Below are 20,827 nucleotides of genomic sequence, written 5' to 3' on the forward strand. Positions count from 1 at the left end.
AAAATTGGGTATTAGTTCAGGGTATTTTTTAGCTCAAAAAAGTTTTTGTTTCAATATTGGAGCAAAACATATTCAAACACTTCTGTACCTGAAATAATCATAGGAAATATATCATGATGATCTCATATACCGATACATACCCAGTAAATAGGAAGAAAATGATTCTGTAATGCTTTAAAATTGACTTGATTTAACAATGTAATTAAAGATCATAGAGATGACCAAACTATATTTTAACTCCAAATGTGTACTGAGCATTGTAAATATATCTTTGTGAATATATATTAATGAGGTTTTAAAAGAAATATATTTTTCTCGTAATAGCACTAAAAATTGTAGGTAATATAGTTCATGGTATTTTTCATCTTCAGAAACTTTTTATTTCCGATTTGAAACATAGCATATCCGAACACTTGTATGTTTGAAATAATTACGGAAAATATATCCTAATTCTCTCAGTTAACGATACATATCCAGTAAATACAATGCAAAAGATCAGTCAATACTGTAAAATTTACGTAAATCTAACCGTTTAATTAAAGGTCATACAGACAACGGAACTATATTTTAACCCCAGATTTGTATTCAGCATCAAAAATAATCCTTATAATGAGGTTTTAAAGGAAATCTATTTTTCTGAGAAAAATACCAAAAACTGCAGGTAATAGTTCAGGGTATTTTTCAGCTCAAAAAACTTTTTGTTTCAGAATTGGAAGAAAACGTATTCAAACACTTCTATACCTGAAATAATCATGGGAAATATATCATGATGATCTCATATACCGATACATACCCAGTAAATACGAAGAAAATGATTCTATAATGCTTTCACATTGCCTGAATTTATCGACGTAATCAAAGGTCATAGAGATGACCAAACTATATTTTAAGGCCATATTTGTATTGAGCATCATAAATAATCCTTCTATTGACGTTTCAAAAGATATCAATTTTCTTGAGAAAAATGTTAAAAATTACTGGTAATAGTTGAGGGTCATTTTTAGATTAAGAAACTTTTTGTTTCAGAATGGATACATAACACATTCAAACACTTGTATGTTTGAAATAATCATGGAAAATATATCCTAATGCTCTCAGTTAACGATACATATCCAGTAAATACAATGCAAAAGATCAGTCAATACTGTAAAATTTACATAAATCTAAGCGCGTAATTAATGGTCATATAGACAGCGGAACTATATTTTAACCCCAGATTTGTATTCAGCATCAAAAATAATCCTTATAATGAGGTTTTAAAGGAAATCTATTTTTCTGAGAAAAATACCAAAAATTGCAGGTAATAGTTCAGGGTATTTTTTAGCTCAAAAAACTTTTTTTTTCAAAATTGGAACAAAACATATTCAAACACTTCTACACCTGAAATAATCATGGGAAATATATCTGAAAGCGCTTACATACCGATACATACCCAGTATGATTCAAATGATTATGTAATGCTTGAAAATTGGCTGAATTTAAAGACGTAATTAGAAGTCATAAAGGATAGTAAACGAGATTTTAACCCCAGATTTGTGATCAGCATCAGAAATAATCCTTCTACTGACGTTTTAAAAGGAATCAATCTTTCTGAGAAAAATACTAAAAATTTCAGCGTAATTTTCAGCTTAAGAAAAATCTCGATTCAGAATGGAGGCATGACCTATTCAAACACTTCTATGTTTGACAACGTAATGAAAGGTCATATTGAAGACCAAGCGATATCTTAACCCCAGATATGTATTGTACATGATCAGTACTCCTTATAATGCGGTTTTAAATGAAATCAATTTTTCTGAAAAAGATGATAAAAATTCCGGGGTCATTTTTTTAGCTCAAAAACCTTTTGCTTCCGAATTGAAACATGATATATTCGAACGCTTCTATGTTTGAAATGATCATGGAAAGTATATCATAATGCCAGCGACAAAAAAAAAAAAAAAGAAAAAAAAGTTGCAGATATATAGCAGTACGACATATGAGATCGCCACAGTTTAAGACCAACTGGCTGGCTGTCCTCTCTTTGGGGGGCGAGAAATCGAGTCTTATCAGAAGAACGCCACCAGCAGCAGCAGCCATTCCTTAACCACGTCTTGCAAAGTTAGTGATGGAATCTTATGGACAAAATGGACACTAAAGGAGGCATTCAGCTGAGTCCCTGGGAACAGGAGGATCACCACAGAGCACGCGGGGGGCGGCCCCAGCTGATGAAGACCAGAGAGAGAGAGAGAGAGAGAGAGAGAGAGAGAGAGAGAGAGAGAGAGAGAGAGAGAATTGGAGTATTCAAGCCCTCAGGCATGACGCAAGAGCTCGGCTGCGGGAGAGAATAGATCACTCATCAGAGCCCCCTCGGGGACACCGACGGTAGAGGAGTCCCCCCCCCCCCCCCCACACACACACACACACACACACACACACACACACACACACACACACACACCCGCGCTACACACAAGGTCGGAAACCCTCGACGAGTCCCCCAGCCGCTGTTCGTATAGGAGCGTCGGAGCCTCCATCAGGTCGTCGCTCGACACAGGTAACCCAAAGGCAGCCACGGGAGAGGGTGGGGTGTGTCAGGCTAGATCACCACTGTCGAAAGAGATCCCACAGGGGGTCTTGAAGAAGTCACGAGACCCCTCCTCCTCCTCCTCCACTGAGGGTAGACACGAAGAGAACCTCCGCATTGCTAGCCTCCACGACAATCACCACGGTAGGAGAATTGGCTTCTCACCACCACCACCGTCATCATCCTCCCTCAGTGCCCTTGGTGTGTGTGTGTGTGTGTGTGTGTGTGTGTGTGTGTGTGTGTGTGGACGCCACAAAGGAAGAAGAGAGATTGCTCCATCAGTATCACCATCAAGACAATTAGGTGGGAACCAGGATGGGAAATGGCCTAACTAAACCACATCAGTTAGGGGAAAATGACTCTCCTGTTTGAAAACGGATTGCTACAGGGAGTTCAACCCACCCGGGGGTAAGAAGTGCAGCACCTGATGTCTTCTGTGAACCATGACTGGGATAGCATGACCAGGGAAAGATATCAGCCTTACCCACAGAAGATAGCAAGTTCATGCCCACTACGGAACCGTTGATAACGAACCTCACGGAGGAGTTACGATCATAACACACCACGATATTCCCACCTCTGGTCTTACTCCTGCAGTAGGCGCTGCAGGTCAAGGCATTGAGGACTGGTCGAACCAGACCACAAGGTGGTACTGTGACATACGTTCCTTCGAAGTGGCCTGGACATTGGGGGTTTGCGAGGCGTGGTGGAGCAGCTGTCGCTCAGTCGTCTCCCGATTCTTGGGGATTTCAACGACTGTCTAAAACTACCAGAGGGTCGCTACGCCCAGCTCTGGAGGAAGGACCTTTAGAATCATCATTTTTCTTTTTTTTTTCAGACCAACTGTGGCTGTCTCTCAAGTCCCGATCATCAGACCTAAGCCCTACATTGAGAGTGGGACCTTCCTCCACCGCTGACCTGCTGAGCTAGTAGACATGAACCAGGACTCGGACGCTTCACGCGGAAGCGATCAGCTTTCGTGAGTCACCAGAACAAGTTGAGTCAGCTGCTGCCACCCACCCCCAGCAAGTGGTATAGGGCGACCGGACCACTGCGACTGGTCGTCTTCCCCCTCGATCGTCTTGTAGGGGGCCTGCTGAGGATTCGCTGTCTCTCCGAAAACCACCTACCCTCGCCGCCGACCACCACCAGTGTCAGCCGGGTTTCACGACATGGCCGAGTCGACCGACAGCCCCTTGAAGAACTACGGCAAGATTACCATCGGCTTCCTTTCCATTTAGTCGTCAGCTGAGTGGCAAGCAGACTCCATCGAGGCGGGTGGAAACAACCACCTTAGCGGTGCCACCACCTCATGGGGTCATTACGAGCCAGCCAAGGTACGAAGGGTGATCAAAGAGGGAAGTCGTCCTTCGTGGATGTGGTACTTGGTGCCCAAGGAAGCCAGACGTCCTTTGTGGATGTGTGTGGTAGTCGCCCTACCCGACTTCAGGCTCGCCCTGAGATCCCAGGTGTGGTGGTGGTGGTGGGGTGGATGTCCACGGTTCGCAGGTGAACCATCGCCAGGTTCCCGTCCTGCCCGGAGGACTCACCGCTTGTTAGTTACGTGACCCCGTAGCGAAGACCTGTTAGATCCTGTGACTCTGTTAGATCTCCTACTTTCCTACTGGTAGAACAAGACCGAAAACTGGATTAATCGCACGGTTTAATATGTTTCTAAATTACTCGCTGCTGCCTCTCATGTCTGGGTGATATTTTGGAGGACTTTGGAGTAATATTCAAGTTAATGAAACTCTTCGTGCTCCCAGCAGCAGCAGCTGCAGCTGCAGCAGTAATATTGTCTTCCTCACACAACTCTTGCCCTCCTGTAATTAACTCAACCTTTTTTTTTTTATATATATTTTGCCATTCACATCTCGCAACATTCGCTGCCTCTCTCTGAAGTATATCACCAACATTCGCTGCCTCTCTCTGAAGTATATCACCAACATTCGCTGCCTCTCTCTGAAGTATATCACCAACATTCGCTGCCTCTCTTTGAATCATATCACCAACATTTGCTGCCTCTCTTTGAATTATATCACCAACATTCGCTGCCTCTCTTTGAATTATATCACCAACACTCGCTGCCTCTCTGTGAATCATATCACCAACATTCGCTGCCTCTCTTTGAATCATATCACCAACATTCGCTGCCTCTCTTTGAATCATATCACCAACATTCGCTGCCTCTCTTTGAATCGTATCACCAACATTCGCTGCCTCTCTGAATATCACCAACATTCGCTGCCTCTCTTTGAATTATATCACCAACATTCGCTGCCTCTCTTTGAATTATATCACCAACATTCGCTGCCTCTCTTTGAATCGTATCACCAACATTCGCTGCCTCTCTTTTTTCAATCTTTCGGTCGTTGACCATCTAGTCAGTAAGCACTTCTGATATTGACCAGAAAAGTCTTGTGGAGTTTCCATTACATCTGGTCTCGTCTCTGGTCATGATGTACTCCCAAGTTTCCCTATTGTAGGAGGAGTTTTGAGGTGACACTCCAAAACCAACACTTCGCCGTGTCTCGTAGACCCAGAGGCAATAGAGTGCTATGTGTCCCTAAACTACAACTGTCACCTCAATAACAACTGTTGTTCCGACTCTAAAAGCTTCATATTTTAATTGTATCGATGATCCGAATTCCTGTTACCAAAGCTGTGACATCTTCAAGATATGCCTCTTTTGCGTAGGACACTTCTGCGTATATCACAAGCGGTGTGTGGGATCCCTTCATATATATATGGTGTGTGTGTGTGTGTGTGTTTCCTTCCCTGACACACGTCTCAATCCGTCATGTAAACAGAGATTTGGGCTAGGATACTCCCCATGGGGCCAGACATACGTATGCCGGATAGCTTTTATAGCCTGTAAAAATTCGTTTTCTTCCATGATTTACCGAAACTTTTACGCGAGTTCCCCCCATCTCCTCAGATTGGCTATATATATATATTTTCTTCCACCAATAAAAAAAAAAAAAAATGGGAAACGCCTCCTCGGTACCACGGCAACGTCTGCTATATCGTGGGAACGCCAGAATCCTTTTTCCATAGGATCAGAAGCTGTGCTGTGGCGTACAGGGGATTCGATCGTCTCTTTATTATATGGGGTGTTGCCGTGATCTCACATCCGCCGTGGTAGAAGCCAGACCCCACTACCTGTAATAGTCTGAATGAAAGGAAAAAAAAAATCTCTCTCTCTCTCTCTCTCTCTCTCTCTCTCTCTCTCTCTCTCTCTCTCTCTCTCTCTCTCTCTCTCTCACACACACAAATATGGTGCATATGAACGCGCACTTTTCATAGAAGACATGATGTCCTCCAACAGCAAGGATTCGAACCCGGTACCATATGCATGATTGCTGGGTACGAGTGGTTATTGTACCCAGCAATCACGCAAATGGTGCCGGGTTCGAATCCTTGCTGTTGGTGGGCATTATGTTATATATATATATATATATATATATATATATATATATATATATATATATATATATATATATATATATATATATATATATATATTACTCCACAATGGTCATGATTGTGGCCATTGTATTGACTTGAGTAACGCTAATTCAGTTATCAACTGTAACTCCTTTACCACGAGAAATATCATTGAATCTTCTATTACTGAATACACAGAGAATTGTAATATTGATATTAGTGAAGGTCTATACAAACTGGATAGCTTTGCCGTAGGCAACATTTGTAAACAGTTCCCTTTCTTGTCCACATAATAAAAATTTTATGACATTATGATGCCAGACCCGAACACCACCATCCGGTAACGCTTGTTTACCACTGGCATCTTAGCTACGTCTCTTCCTTGCATATCAACTGACTGTTGTACGTCTTCTATCTTATTCTTGTATCTCCTCCGATGTGATCATGACACGAAAGCTGCACTTGGGAACTTGTCGTGTTTCAATTTTCTTGTGGTTATCAGCGTATATATATATATATATATATATATATATATATATATATATATATATATATATATATATATATATATATATATATATATATATATAAACATCTTCCTGTCAAAACTGGTTATGATGAGCCGGAGAATGTAGTAGTTAGTGTATGAATAACGTCAAATTAGTCGATAGAAAACAGTTTGGTGGGGAAAAGAAAATGTGAGTTTTGGTTGCCTGTGGTTTCTATAGAATGCTGAATATGGTCATCACAAATTGGTCTGTGAAATAGGCTCACTTTTGGGCCAAATTTCACGAATATTGCTGAAATAATTCCTTTTGTTGGCCTTGAGAATATTTTGCTTCTTTATTGATATTTGACCCCCGGAGGAATATCCAGATGAGGTCAGGTCAGACATGGCTTGCGGGTATTGTGTGAGACGTAAATAGTTTGGACCAAATGTCTTGAGCATTGACTGAATGCCACACACACACACACACACACACACACACACACACACACACACACACACACTCGCTCAAGTAATCCTGTGTTCCAATAGTTATATCACCGCATAGTTATGATATCACCACATAGTTACGATATCACCACACAGTTATAATATCACCACACAGTTATAATATCACCACCACTTAGTGTATCACGCGTTTTCGTGTCTCTCTCTCTTCATTAGTTTGAGACAAGTCTCAAATCAGGGTCAGACAAGTCTTGTATACCATCATGTGTCTCGTAACATCAAGAAATGTTCATTGACCTAAGAATGGTAATATTAAAGATGATTCGTTACTCTCCCGGCCTCTTGTTGTTATAGTGAAGGTAGATGATGACGGTGTTCGCATGTCGTATACATAGATTTACTGATATATTTGGCGACTGACTTCGCGTGGGGAAAGGGAGACGTGTGCCACCACTTGGCGCGAACACGAACAGTCAGTTTGGACACGGCTGTGGTAGCGGCAGTAGATGGTACAGTGATCATATCCAGGTGGTGGTGTCTGCTACCATCTTACAGTCACCAGGTCAGGACAGCTGGTCTTTGCTTTGTGTATTATACGCTTATCTTCTACCCCACACGCACCACACACCTGTCCTGCTCATATTCTACTCATTTTCCCCATAAAGTTAGTTTTCCTACACTCGCTTCTTACTCCAGAGTAATCGGTGTATGAAGATGGTACAGTCCCCGGCAACGTAAGGTGCTAAGAATCTCCGATCTCCCGCCTGTCTCTGCTGCCAACGGGAGGGAAGGCGAGTGCTGTTGTAGAAGCGGCCCCTACAGGTCTTGGACAATCGCGTGTTTACCATATGGCGTCCTAGCTTCGTCTCTTCGATGTATATCAACTGACTGTTATATTTCTCTCATGTGTCTCCCCTGATGATGTGATTATTACACGAAAGTGCACTTGGGAACTTATCGTGTTTCATTTTCCCCGTGGACTCATAGGGATATATATATATATATATATATATATATATATATATATATATATATATATATATATATATATATATATATATATATATATATATATATATATCCTAGCCTAAGTCAGGTACCCATTTTTTCAACCAACCCGGAGGAAAGGATGAACAGCTGGGTTGACTGTGGCTCGACTGACACAAGAAGGATTAGAAACGTACGTTCGACCCTGGGCGACCCGTGAATGCGTCATGGTCAGCAACGTTAACCGCTACACCACGAAGGTGTATGTGTGGAACAGCACAGTGTGAGCAGGCTGAACCAGGGTCAAAAGAAGTCTTTAAGGAAATAGTTTGAACACGAGAATAGTGTGGTAAATCCTGGGGCTTTGATGAGGTCCCTCCGTAAGGATCTGTATAGTCTGTGGTGCTCGGCTGTGGACCTGTAGGACCTGGGTTACTTACCTTATACCTGACCGCTCATGGTCGGCTCTGTGTGTGTGTGTGTGTGTGTGGATGAAGCCGATGTTCATCTGTTCCTGACGCTTCCTCGCTCAGGCGGGAAACGCGACTGCATACATGAATAATATGTGTGTACGTGCGTATGTATATATGTATTATTATTATTATTGTTATTATTATTATTATTATTATTATTATTATTATTATTATTATTATTATTATCATTATTATTATTATTATTATTATTATTATTATTATTTTTATTATTATCGTTATTATCATTATTATTATTATCATGTGTTATTATTATTATACGCCAGAGCTCCTTTTGTGAAGTTACTGCGGCTCCGACGTTGCGCTCCACACAGTAGCAGGGAAATATTGGATTCCTGTGGAGCATGAAGGTGTTTTTAAGCATACTACGACTCCCATCCATCCACTGACGATACAATACAACCTTTCTGATGATGAATTTTCTCTCACGCTGTAATCACTGGCGTATATATATATATACATATATATATATATATATATATATATATATATATATAGGGGTTAGGGGAGAAAGAATACTTCCCACGTATTCCCTGCGTGTCGTAGAAGGCGACTGAAAGGGAAGGGAGCGGGGGGCTGGAAATCCTCCCCTCTTGTTTTTTTTTTTTTTTTTCCCAAAGAAGGAACAGAGAAGGGGGCCAGATGAGGATATTCCCTCAAAGGCCCAGTCCTCTGTTCTTAACGCTACCTCGCTAACGCGGGAAATGGCGAATAGTATAAAAAAAAGTTATATATATATATATATATATATATATATATATATATATATATATATATATATATATATATATATATATATATATATATATATATTCAAAAGAAGGAACAGAGAAGGGGGCTAGGTGAGGATGTTCCCTCAGGGGCCCGGTCCTCTGTTCCTAACGCTACCTCGCTGGCGCGGGAAATGGCGAATAGTTAATATATATATATATATATATATATATATATATATATATATATATATATATATATATATATATATATATATATATGTATAGGTGTTACCAGACTCCGACTGGCGCGGGAAATGGCAAAGTTAATATATATATATATATATATATATATATATATATATATATATATATATATAGGTGTTACCAGACTCCGACTGCGCGAGGTAGCGCCACGCGTGAAAAGCCAGCTTGGACGAAGCTGTCATATGAAGCAAAGGTGTCGCTCATCTGGATATAATTACGAGCTGCTTTAAGGACAGATTCGTCTGACATCACTCGTGGTGTTGGGTAGTTATAAGCTGGTGGGCGACTCGCATCGAACGAGGCGAAGTCATTAGCATTCTTCAACGGGATTATTATTGACATATGGAATCGTTAGCCACTTAAGGGTGGTTGAAGGCAGTGCGATATAGTTAAAGTTTGACGCGTCGAAGTATTAATCTTGTCTAATCCACGACGGACAGTATTTGCGTCTCCTTCGCTGCGCCATAGTGACTTTAAAAGGTCTTTCCTCTTTTTAAACAAGAAATTCTGATCCTTCTAATCTCCTGCCACATTAATGCATAAGTTTCTGTTCTCTTTCCACTGTGTCACAGACGTGCTCGCGAAGACCCAGTGGTCTGGCGCTGTATGAGTTTTGTTCGTTCGTTTCCTCAAGGATCTTCACACTAAAGGATTATCTTATTTCTCTTGTTATATATACTGGAGCACTGGTGTTACCGGACTCCGCCGGTTAGATGCTACACCGCGAATGATGATAAGTCGCCTTTGGCGTGGCTTTATCATCGTCACACGACGGAACGGAGTTGTCTCGCCAAAGGAACTTCTCGTTTTGGACTTCATCCTCTCCCTGCTACTGATTGTAGCTCACTCTTGAAGCAGCAGGAGTCCCAGGAAGATGGATTCTAGGACAAGACCAATATCCTGTCAGAAGGAGGTCCAGGGATAGTTGTTTAAATTAAATAAGGAATGGGAAATATTTTTCTATAGACACCCTTGCGAGATTTTACGTTTTCTTCTATGTTAATTTCAGACGCTCTAGCTGTGTGCCCCTCCTACCGTACTTTTCAGACGCTATATCTAAAGTATTTCCCTCTTGTTAACTACTCTGTTTACGTTATTCTAACTCGATATCTTATATAGAAGATTAATAATTCGTTCTTAGGTTAGTCCCTTGGATTTCATGCAAGGTAACCCGGCCTTGACCTGTGTATAGAAAAAGCCAAACATTAAATCCTTGAGTACGGACAATTGTTTTTGAGGCCATTTGAGACATCTGAGATTCGTAATTTATGGAGGAAAAATGAATTATTTTGACTTGAGGAAAGGACTGCTGATACCGTATTCTCATACTATGGTTCTATTGCTATCAGCTCAAACGTTATTTCTTGTTTAAAGTAAACCTGGGGCATTGTATTTAGCATAGCAGAGGTTTGTAGAGTGAGCTTTGAACGTAGGTAAGTATTGGCCCGAGACAGAAGACATTATAAATATCATGCATTGTTTTTTTCTTGTCATTTGCATGACACAAATCATTATGTCCGCCTCAGAATCAGGCACATATGTCACACAGGTGTTACTGGACTGTCTGGTGGTTGAGGTTTTTTATATATATATATATATATATATATATATATATATATATATATATATATATATATATATATATATTTATATATTACCATACAAAAGAGGGAACAAAGAAAGGAGCCAAGCGAGGATGTTTTTTCCTCTTAGGCTCCTTCTGTTCATGTTACTGCCTTACTCACACGGGAAATAGCGGACACTTGTGAAAGAAAAAGAATGTAGATAGATAGACAGATAGATAGATACTCTTCCTGTTTTCGCGATAATGAGGTAGCGCCAGGAACAGACTAGGAAAAAATCTCGTTGGCTCGCATCCATTCGTTAGGGTATCATGTAATAATGCATCGAAACCACAGCTCCCAGGCTACAGCCAGACCCCACAGACCTCTCCGTGGTTAACCCCCGGTTGCCTCATATGGTTCAGTCCATCACGTCGCCCCCCACTGTGCGCCACATCACACCAACAGATCACCGTATCCCGTGCATGCCGTTCACCCTCCTGCGCGTTCAGGCCGCGAACACTCAAATTGTAAGTCAAAGCCAAGATTAAATGAATACGCCTAAAAATGTAAAGTTCAAATATGTTTATGTATGAGAATAAGACAAGAATAAGAGGTGAGGGCCCACGAGTGTGAAGCTCCCGCCTCTTACAATATAGAACAGCTACCACCTCATAACTCCATAACAATTCTGGAATAACTTATTTAACATCGCCTAATCTAACGTGATATGTAACAGATCAATCGAGCCTAACCCAACCCAACCCAACCTAGTTTGACTAAACCTAACAAGGGTAAACCATTTCTCTATAGGATCTGGGATAGAGAATTGGAATCCTACAAGAGTTTTGAGGACTGACTAGCCACACACAGTCACCAAACGGTGGGACGGTCGACGAGCCACCACATGAACACAAGAGACGGGTCTACCACCCACTACACGAACACGAGACCAGGTCTACCACCCACCACACGAACACCAGGAGGGACAGGTGTACCACCCACCACACGAACACCAGGAGGGACAAGTCTAACACCCACCACACGAACACCAGGAGGGACAGGTCTACCACCCACCACACGAACACCAGGAGGGACAGGTGTACCACCCACCACACGAACACCAGGAGGGACAAGTCTAACACCCACCACACGAACACCAGGAGGGACAGGTCTACCACTTACCAAACGAACACCAGAAAGGACGGGTCTACCACCCACCACACGAACACCACGAGGATCACACCTACCACCCACCACACGAACACCAGGGGGGACGTGGTCTACCACCCACCACACGAACACCAGGAGGGACAGGTCTACCACCCAACACACGAACACCAGGAGGGACAGGTCTACCACCCAACACACGAACACCACGAGGATCACACCTACCACCCACCACACTAACACCAGGAGGGACGTGGTCTACCACCCACCACACGAACACCAGAAGGGACGTGGTCTACCACCCACCACACGAACACCATGAGGGACAGGTCTACCACCCAACACACGAACACCAGGAGGGACAGGTCTACCACCCACCGCACGAACACCAGGAGGGACAGGTCTACCACCCACCACACGAACACCAGGAGGGCCAGCTCTACCACCCACCACACGAACACCAGGAGGGACAGGTCTACCACCCACCACACGAACAACAGGAGGGACAGGCCTACCACCCACCACACGAACACCAGGAGGGACGTGGTCTACCACCCACCACACGAACACCATGAGGGACAGGTCTACCACCCAACACACGAACACCAGGAGGGACAGGTCTACCACCCACCACACGAACACCAGGAGGGACAGCTCTACCACCCACCACACGAACACCAGGAGGGACAGGTCTACCACCCACCACACGAACACCATGAGGGACAGGTCTACCACCCACCACACGAACACCATGAGGGACAGGTCTACCACCCACCACACGAACACCAGAAGGGACGTGGTCTACCACCCACCACACGAACACCAGGAGGGACAAGTCTAACACCCACCACACGAACACCAGGAGGGACAGGTCTACCACCCACCACACGAACACCATGAGGGACAGGTCTACCACCCACCACACGAACACCAGGGGGGACAGGTCTACCACCCAACACACGAACACCAGAAGGGACGTGGTCTACCACCCACCACACGAACACCATGAGGGACAGGTCTACCACCCAACACACGAACACCAGGAGGGACAGGTCTACCACCCACCACACGAACAACAGGAGGGACAGGCCTACCACCCACCACACGAACACCAGGAGGGACAGGTCTACCACCCAGCACACGAACACCAGAAGGGACGTGGTCTACCACCCACCAAACGAACACCAGAAGGGACGTGGTCTACCACCCACCACACGAACACCATGAGGGACAGGTCTACCACCCACCACACGAACACCAGGAGGGACAGGTCTACCACCCACCACACGAACACCAGGAGGGACAGGTCTACCACCCACCACACGAACACCAGGAGGGACAGGTCTTCCACCCACCACACGAACACCAGTAGGGACAGGTCTACCACCCACCACACGAACACCAGGAGGGATAGGTCTACCACCCACCACACGAACACCAGGAGGGACAGGTCTTCCACCCACCACACGAACACCAGGAGGGACAGGTCTACCACCCACCACACGAACACCAGGAGGGACAGCTCTACCACCCACCACACGAACACCAGGAGGGACAGGTCTACCACCCACCACACGAACACCAGGAGGGATAGGTCTACCACCCACCACACGAACACCAGGAGGGACAGGTCTTCCACCCAACACACGAACACCAGGAGGGACAGGTCTGCCACCCACTACACGAACACCAGGAGGGACAGGTCTACCACCCACCACACGAACACCAGGAGGGACAGGTCTACCACCCACCACACGAACACCATGAGGGACAGGTCTACCACCCACCACACGAACACCAGGAGGGACAGGTCTACCACCCACCACACGAACACCAGTAGGGACAGGTCTACCACCCACCACACGAACACCAGTAGGGACAGGTCTACCACCCACCACACGAACACCAGTAGGGACAGGTCTACCACCCACCACACGAACACCAGGAGGGATAGGTCTACCACCCACCACACGAACACCAGGAGGGACAGCTCTACCACCCACCACACGAACACCAGGAGGGACAGGTCTACCACCCACCACACGAACACGCCGCCACCGCCAGCTGACTTTGACGTCACACACACACACACACACACACCAGCACACCTCCTCACCAGCAGGTTCCACCCACCACAGGACAATATTGTACCACAGTGGCCCATGATATACCACAGCATCGAGTGAGGGAAGGGATGGACAGTGCCCAGGAAGTGATCAAGTGTAATTAAACGAAAAAAAACGTCAACTGGACAATATTTGAAACGTATGAGAAGACGACTGTTTGGATCCAGGCGGAGGAGGCCATTGGCTCTTGTCGGCATAATATACTCGTGTGGACGACTTAAACAAGGATAATATCCCTGAAACTGGATACTTGCAGAGATTCTGAAGGTATTTTATCTAAAATTACGGTATTTCCGAGCATAAGATCTTGTTAAAGCCGTAACGAGAAGGTAACTTTCTGTTTTAACCTTGTTTATGTGCGTATTGGGATGGAATTCTTCATCCTTTGGGGAAATTCCAGTTTTTATTTTGTATTTCTGTCTTTGACTTCCTGAGGAGTGTCTTCCACAGCCCATTAATACCTTTTTTTTTTTATTTATAAGAAAGGACCACCTAATTCGTAGTCACACCCAACACCCTAAACAGACCCAGAGTATTAACGGTTAAGATAAAGATGAGTATTTACTCTGTGTTTCTGTGTATTTCCTTTGATTTTGTTGAAGATGTTGAATGTGATGAAGCTACGATTGATTATGGATAGGTTAGATTCAAATTTTACTGCTTCCATATATATATATATATATATATATATATATATATATATATATATATATATATATATATATATATATTACGGAAATGGATATTATTCTGTGCATATTGCAGAGTTCTAGTGAGTAAAAAGGCTAAACACTGTGTTTGGGATATTTTTCCGTAGCATTTGAAACCTAATGTAATATGAGCAAAATTAATGGAATCTAACCTAACGCCCTACATTAACCTAGCCAATCCTGGCAAAAGTTAAATGTTTATGAATGGAAATTCTGGTATGTATTTTACAGAACAGCAACCTCGTCATCATGATAGCATTTCAGTGTCTTTCAAATATTTTTTCTGCTGAGGCAGTAGAGCAGCATTGCATGTTTTGACTTCAGTTATTTGATAGCAGAGTGGTGGTAGTAGGGAGGGATGTGTAAATGAGAGAGAGAGACTGTGTTGGTATTTCACATAAAGGTAGGACAGACCCGTTGTAAAAATATATACAGAACCCATGAAAATTGTTACCTAATTTCTTTTAGCAAGAGATACCTATATTACAGCAGAAATACACTAATATATAAATGCGGCTTGCTGGTAAATGTTTGGAGATGCAAATGGTTGAAGTGTTCAGGAGAGATATAACATCTATTAACTTTCATCCAATTGTAGGTTATATGTATATATATCTTTTTTCAGTCTAACATTGTCAGTACTGTGCGCAGAATTATCAGTTTGATATTATACTTTGTCACTGTCTCCCACATTAGCGAGGTAGCACAAGGAAACAGGCTAAAGAATGGCCCAACCCACCCACATACACACGTATATACATAAACGCCCACACACACACATATACATACCTATAAATTTCAATGTATTCATACGTATACATACACAGACATATGCACATATACACGTGTACATATTCATACTTGCTGCCTTCATCCATTCCCATTGCCACCTTGCCACACATGAAATGGCACCCCCTCCCCCTGTGCGAGGTAGTGCTAGGAAGAGACTACAAAGACCACATTCATTCACGCTCAGTCTCTAGCTGCCATGTAATGCAATGAAGCCAGAGCTCTGTTTCCATATATATTCCTGGCAAATTATATGGGAGGGTATTGATTGAGAGGGTGAAGGCATGTACAGAGCATCAGATTGGGGAAGAGCAGTGTGGTTTCAGAAGTGGTAGAGGATGTGTGGATCAGGTGTTTGCTTTGAAGAATGTATGTGAGAAATACTTAGAAAAGCAAATGGATTTGTATGTAGCATTTATGGATCTGGAGAAGGCATATGATAGAGTTGATAGAGATGCTCTGTGGAAGGTATTAAGAATATATGTTGTGGGAGGCAAGTTGTTAGAAGCAGTGAAAAGTTTTTATCGAGGATGTAAGGCATGTGTACGTGTAGGAAGAGAGGAAAGTGATTGGTTCTCAGTGAATGTAGGTTTGCGGCAGGGGTGTGTGATGTCTCCATGGTTGTTTAATTTGTTTATGGATGGGGTTGTTAGGGAGGTGAATGCAAGAGTTTTGGAAAGAGGGGCAAGTATGAAGTCTGTTGGGGATGAGAGAGCTTGGGAAGTGAGTCAGTTGTTGTTCGCTGATGATACAGCACTGGTGGCTGATTCATGTGAGAAACTGCAGAAGCTGGTGACTGAGTTTGGTAAAGTGTGTGGAAGAAGAAAGTTAAGAGTAAATGTGAATAAGAGCAAGGTTATTAGGTACAGTAGGGTTGAGGGTCAAGTCAATTGGGAGGTGAGTTTGAATGGAGAAAAACTGGAGGAAGTGAAGTGTTTTAGATATCTGGGAGTGGATCTGTCAGCGGATGGAACCATGGAAGCGGAAGTGGATCATAGGGTGGGGGAGGGGGCGAAAATTCTGGGAGCCTTGAAGAATGTGTGGAAGTCGAGAACATTATCTCGGAAAGCAAAAATGGGTATGTTTGAAGGAATAGTGGTTCCAACAATGTTGTATGGTTGCGAGGCGTGGGCTATGGATAGAGTTGTGCGCAGGAGGATGGATGTGCTGGAAATGAGATGTTTGAGGACAATGTGTGGTGTGAGGTGGTTTGATCGAGTGAGTAACGTAAGGGTAAGAGAGATGTGTGGAAATAAAAAGAGCGTGGTTGAGAGAGCAGAAGAGGGTGTTTTGAAGTGGTTTGGGCACATGGAGAGAATGAGTGAGGAAAGATTGACCAAGAGGATATATGTGTCGGAGGTGGAGGGAACGAGGAGAAGAGGGAGACCAAATTGGAGGTGGAAAGATGGAGTGAAAAAGATTTTGTGTGATCGGGGCCTGAACATGCAGGAGGGTGAAAGGAGGGCAAGGAATAGAGTGAATTGGAGCGATGTGGTATACCAGGGTTGACGTGCTGTCAGTGGATTGAATCAAGGCATGTGAAGCGTCTGGGGTAAACCATGGAAAGCTGTGTAGGTATGTATATTTGCGTGTGTGGACGTATGTATATACATGTGTATGGGGGGGGTTGGGCCATTTCTTTCGTCTGTTTCCTTGTGCTACCTCGCAAACGCGGGAGACAGCGACAAAGTATAATAATAATAATAATAATAATAATAAAATATATATATATATATATATATATATATATATATATATATATATGTATATATATATACTTAGTTTTTTTTTTTTTTTTTTTTTTTTTTTTTTTTTTTTTTCCCAGTCACCATCTGCATACATACACGTATATATACCTGTACATACTCCTACTTGCTTACCTTCATCCATTACTGGCGCCACCCCTTCCTACAGGAAACAGCATTACCACCCGCTGGATCAGCGAGGTAGCACCAGGAAACAGACAAAGAAAGGCCACATCTGCTCACGCATTCTCCAGCTGATATGTGTAATGCACCAAAACCACTGCTCCCTATCTGCATCCAGGCCCTACAGACCTTTTTATGGTTTACCACAGATGTTTCACATGCCCTGGTTTAGTCCATTGACAGCTTATAGACCCCAGTATACCACATCATTCCAATTCACTCTATCCTGTGCACACCTATCACCACCCTGCATGTTCAGGCCCAGGTCACTGAAAATCTTTTTTGCTCCATCTTTCCACCTCCAGTTTGGTCTCCCACTTCTTGTTCCCTCCACTTCTGACACATATCCTCTTTGTCTTTCCTCACTTATTCTTTCCATATGTTCAAACTATTTCAACATACCCTCTTTTGCTTTCTCAACCACACTGTTTTCAGAAACTACCACACATCTCTTACCCTTTCATTACTTATTCGATCAAACCACTTCACACTACATACTCTCCTCAAACATTTCATTTCCAACACATCTACCCTCCTGTGCACGACCCTTTCATATAGCCCATGCCTTTCAATCATATGATATTGTTGGAACTACTGTTCCTTCAAACGTACCTATTTTTGTTCTCCGAGATAAGGTTCTCTCTTTCCATACATTCTTTATTTCTCCCAGAACCTTTGCCCTCTCCCCCACTCTGTGACTCACTTCCGCTTCCATGGTTTCATTTGCTGCCAAATCCACTCCCAGATACCTGGGTGTATGTATATGTGCATATCTGTGTATATACGCATATGTGAAGTGGATAGGTCTCTCTTTGTCTTTTTCCTCGGGCTACCTTGTTAAAGCAGGAAATGGCGATTAGATATTTTGAATATAATATAGATTAGTAATAATTATATATATGTGTGCGTGTATGTGGCCTTTCTTTGTCTGTTTCCTAGCACTGCATCGCTGATGCATGAGGTGGCAGTGCTGTTTTGTGTGGGGCAAGGTGGTGCCACAAATGGAAGAAGTCAAGCAAACATGAATATGTACATGTGTATGTATGTAAGTGTATGTGTATCACCTGACTATTATATTTCTTTTTTGTATCTCCCCTGATGATGTGATTATTACATGAAAGTGCACTAGGAAACTTATCGTGTTTTATTCCCTCTGAACTTGTAGGAATATATTTGGTCATGTACTCATTTGTGATCCTTTCCAAAATATATATACATGTGTGTGTGTGTATGTGAGTGGATGTGTCCCTCCTCACCTATTTCCTGGTGCTACCTCGCTGATGTGGGAAATGGTGATTAATTATGATAGATATATAAAGAATATGTGAGTGTGTGTTTGTGTATGCTTTAAACAACTCACTCTTACTAATTTTGCAGGTGAAATAGAAATAAGATCAGGATGTCTGGTCGAGTACGCACACGGGTTGATCGGGGAACAGGAGAAGTTGTAGCTTACAGTGATGCTGCTGTCCGGAACAATTTGGCTGTGATTGAGTACTGCCGCACCTCAATGGCTGCTCTTTCGGGAGCAACAGCTGGTTAGTTTATCATGTTTACTTTTACAGTATACTAAGGACATATACCTGAATATTTTTAAGCTGTTTAAAGAAACAGTGGAAAATAAGTTCTTCCTTTTCATGATGGGCAACTACATGAATTTTCATGGTATGATACATTTGATAATAACTTCTCTGCAAGGGATGGGAAAATAGAATCGTAGGGAAAGAAAATTTAATCAAACTCTACTAAATGCAAGATATTCATTTTTGAGATGGGAAAACTTTTTTTTTTTTTTTTTTTTTTTTTTTTTTTTTTTTTTTATACTTTGTCGCTGTCTCCCGCGTTTGCGAGGTAGCGCAAGGAAACAGACGAAAGAAATGGCCCAACCCTCCCCATACACATGTACATACACACGTCCACACACGCAAATATACATACCTACACAGCTTTCCATGGTTTACCCCGGACGCTTCACATGCCTTGATTCAATCCACTGACAGCACGTCAACCCCTGTATACCACATCGCTCCAATTCACTCTATTCCTTGCCCTCCTTTCACCCTCCTGCATGTTCAGGCCCCGATCACACAAAATCCTTTTCACTCCATCTTTCCACCTCCAATTTGGTCTCCCTCTTCTCCTCGTTCCCTCCACCTCCGACACATATATCCTCTTGGTCAATCTTTCCTCACTCATTCTCTCCATGTGCCCAAACCATTTCAAAACACCCTCTTCTGCTCTCTCAACCACGCTCTTTTTATTTCCACACATCTCTCTTACCCTTACGTTACTTACTCGATCAAACCACCTTACACCACACATTGTCCTCAAACATCTCATTTCCAGCACATCCATCCTCCTGCGCACAACTCTATCCATAGCCCACGCCTCGCAACCATACAACATTGTTGGAACTACTATTCCTTCAAACATACCCATTTTTGCTTTCCGGGATAATGTTCTCGACTTCCACACATTTTTCAAGGCTCCCAAAATTTTCGCCCCCTCCCCCACCCTATGATCCACTTCCGCTTCCATGGTTCCATCCGCTGACAGATCCACTCCCAGATATCTAAAACACTTCACTTCCTCCAGTTTTTCTCCATTCAAACTCACCTCCCAATTGACTTGACCCTCAACCCTACTGTACCTAATAACCTTGCTCTTATTCACATTTACTCTTAACTTTCTTCTTCCACACACTTTACCAAACTCCGTCACCAGCTTCTGCAGTTTCTCACATGAATCCGCCACCAGCGCTGTATCATCAGCGAACAACAACTGACTCACTTCCCAAGCTCTCTCATCCCCAACAGACTTCATACTTGCCCCTCTTTCCAAGACTCTTGCATTTACCTCCCTAACAACCCCATCCATAAACAAATTAAACAACCATGGAGACATCACACACCCCTGCCGCAAACCTACATTCACTGAGAACCAATCACTTTCCTCTCTTCCTACACGTACACATGCCTTACATCCTCGATAAAAACTTTTCACTGCTTCTAACAACTTGCCTCCCACACCATATATTCTTAATACCTTCCACAGAGCATCTCTATCAACTCTATCATATGCCTTCTCCAGATCCATAAATGCTACATACAAATCCATTT

Source organism: Panulirus ornatus, chromosome 20, assembly GCF_036320965.1.
Source record: "Panulirus ornatus isolate Po-2019 chromosome 20, ASM3632096v1, whole genome shotgun sequence".
Taxonomy (NCBI): Eukaryota; Metazoa; Arthropoda; class Malacostraca; order Decapoda; family Palinuridae; genus Panulirus; species Panulirus ornatus.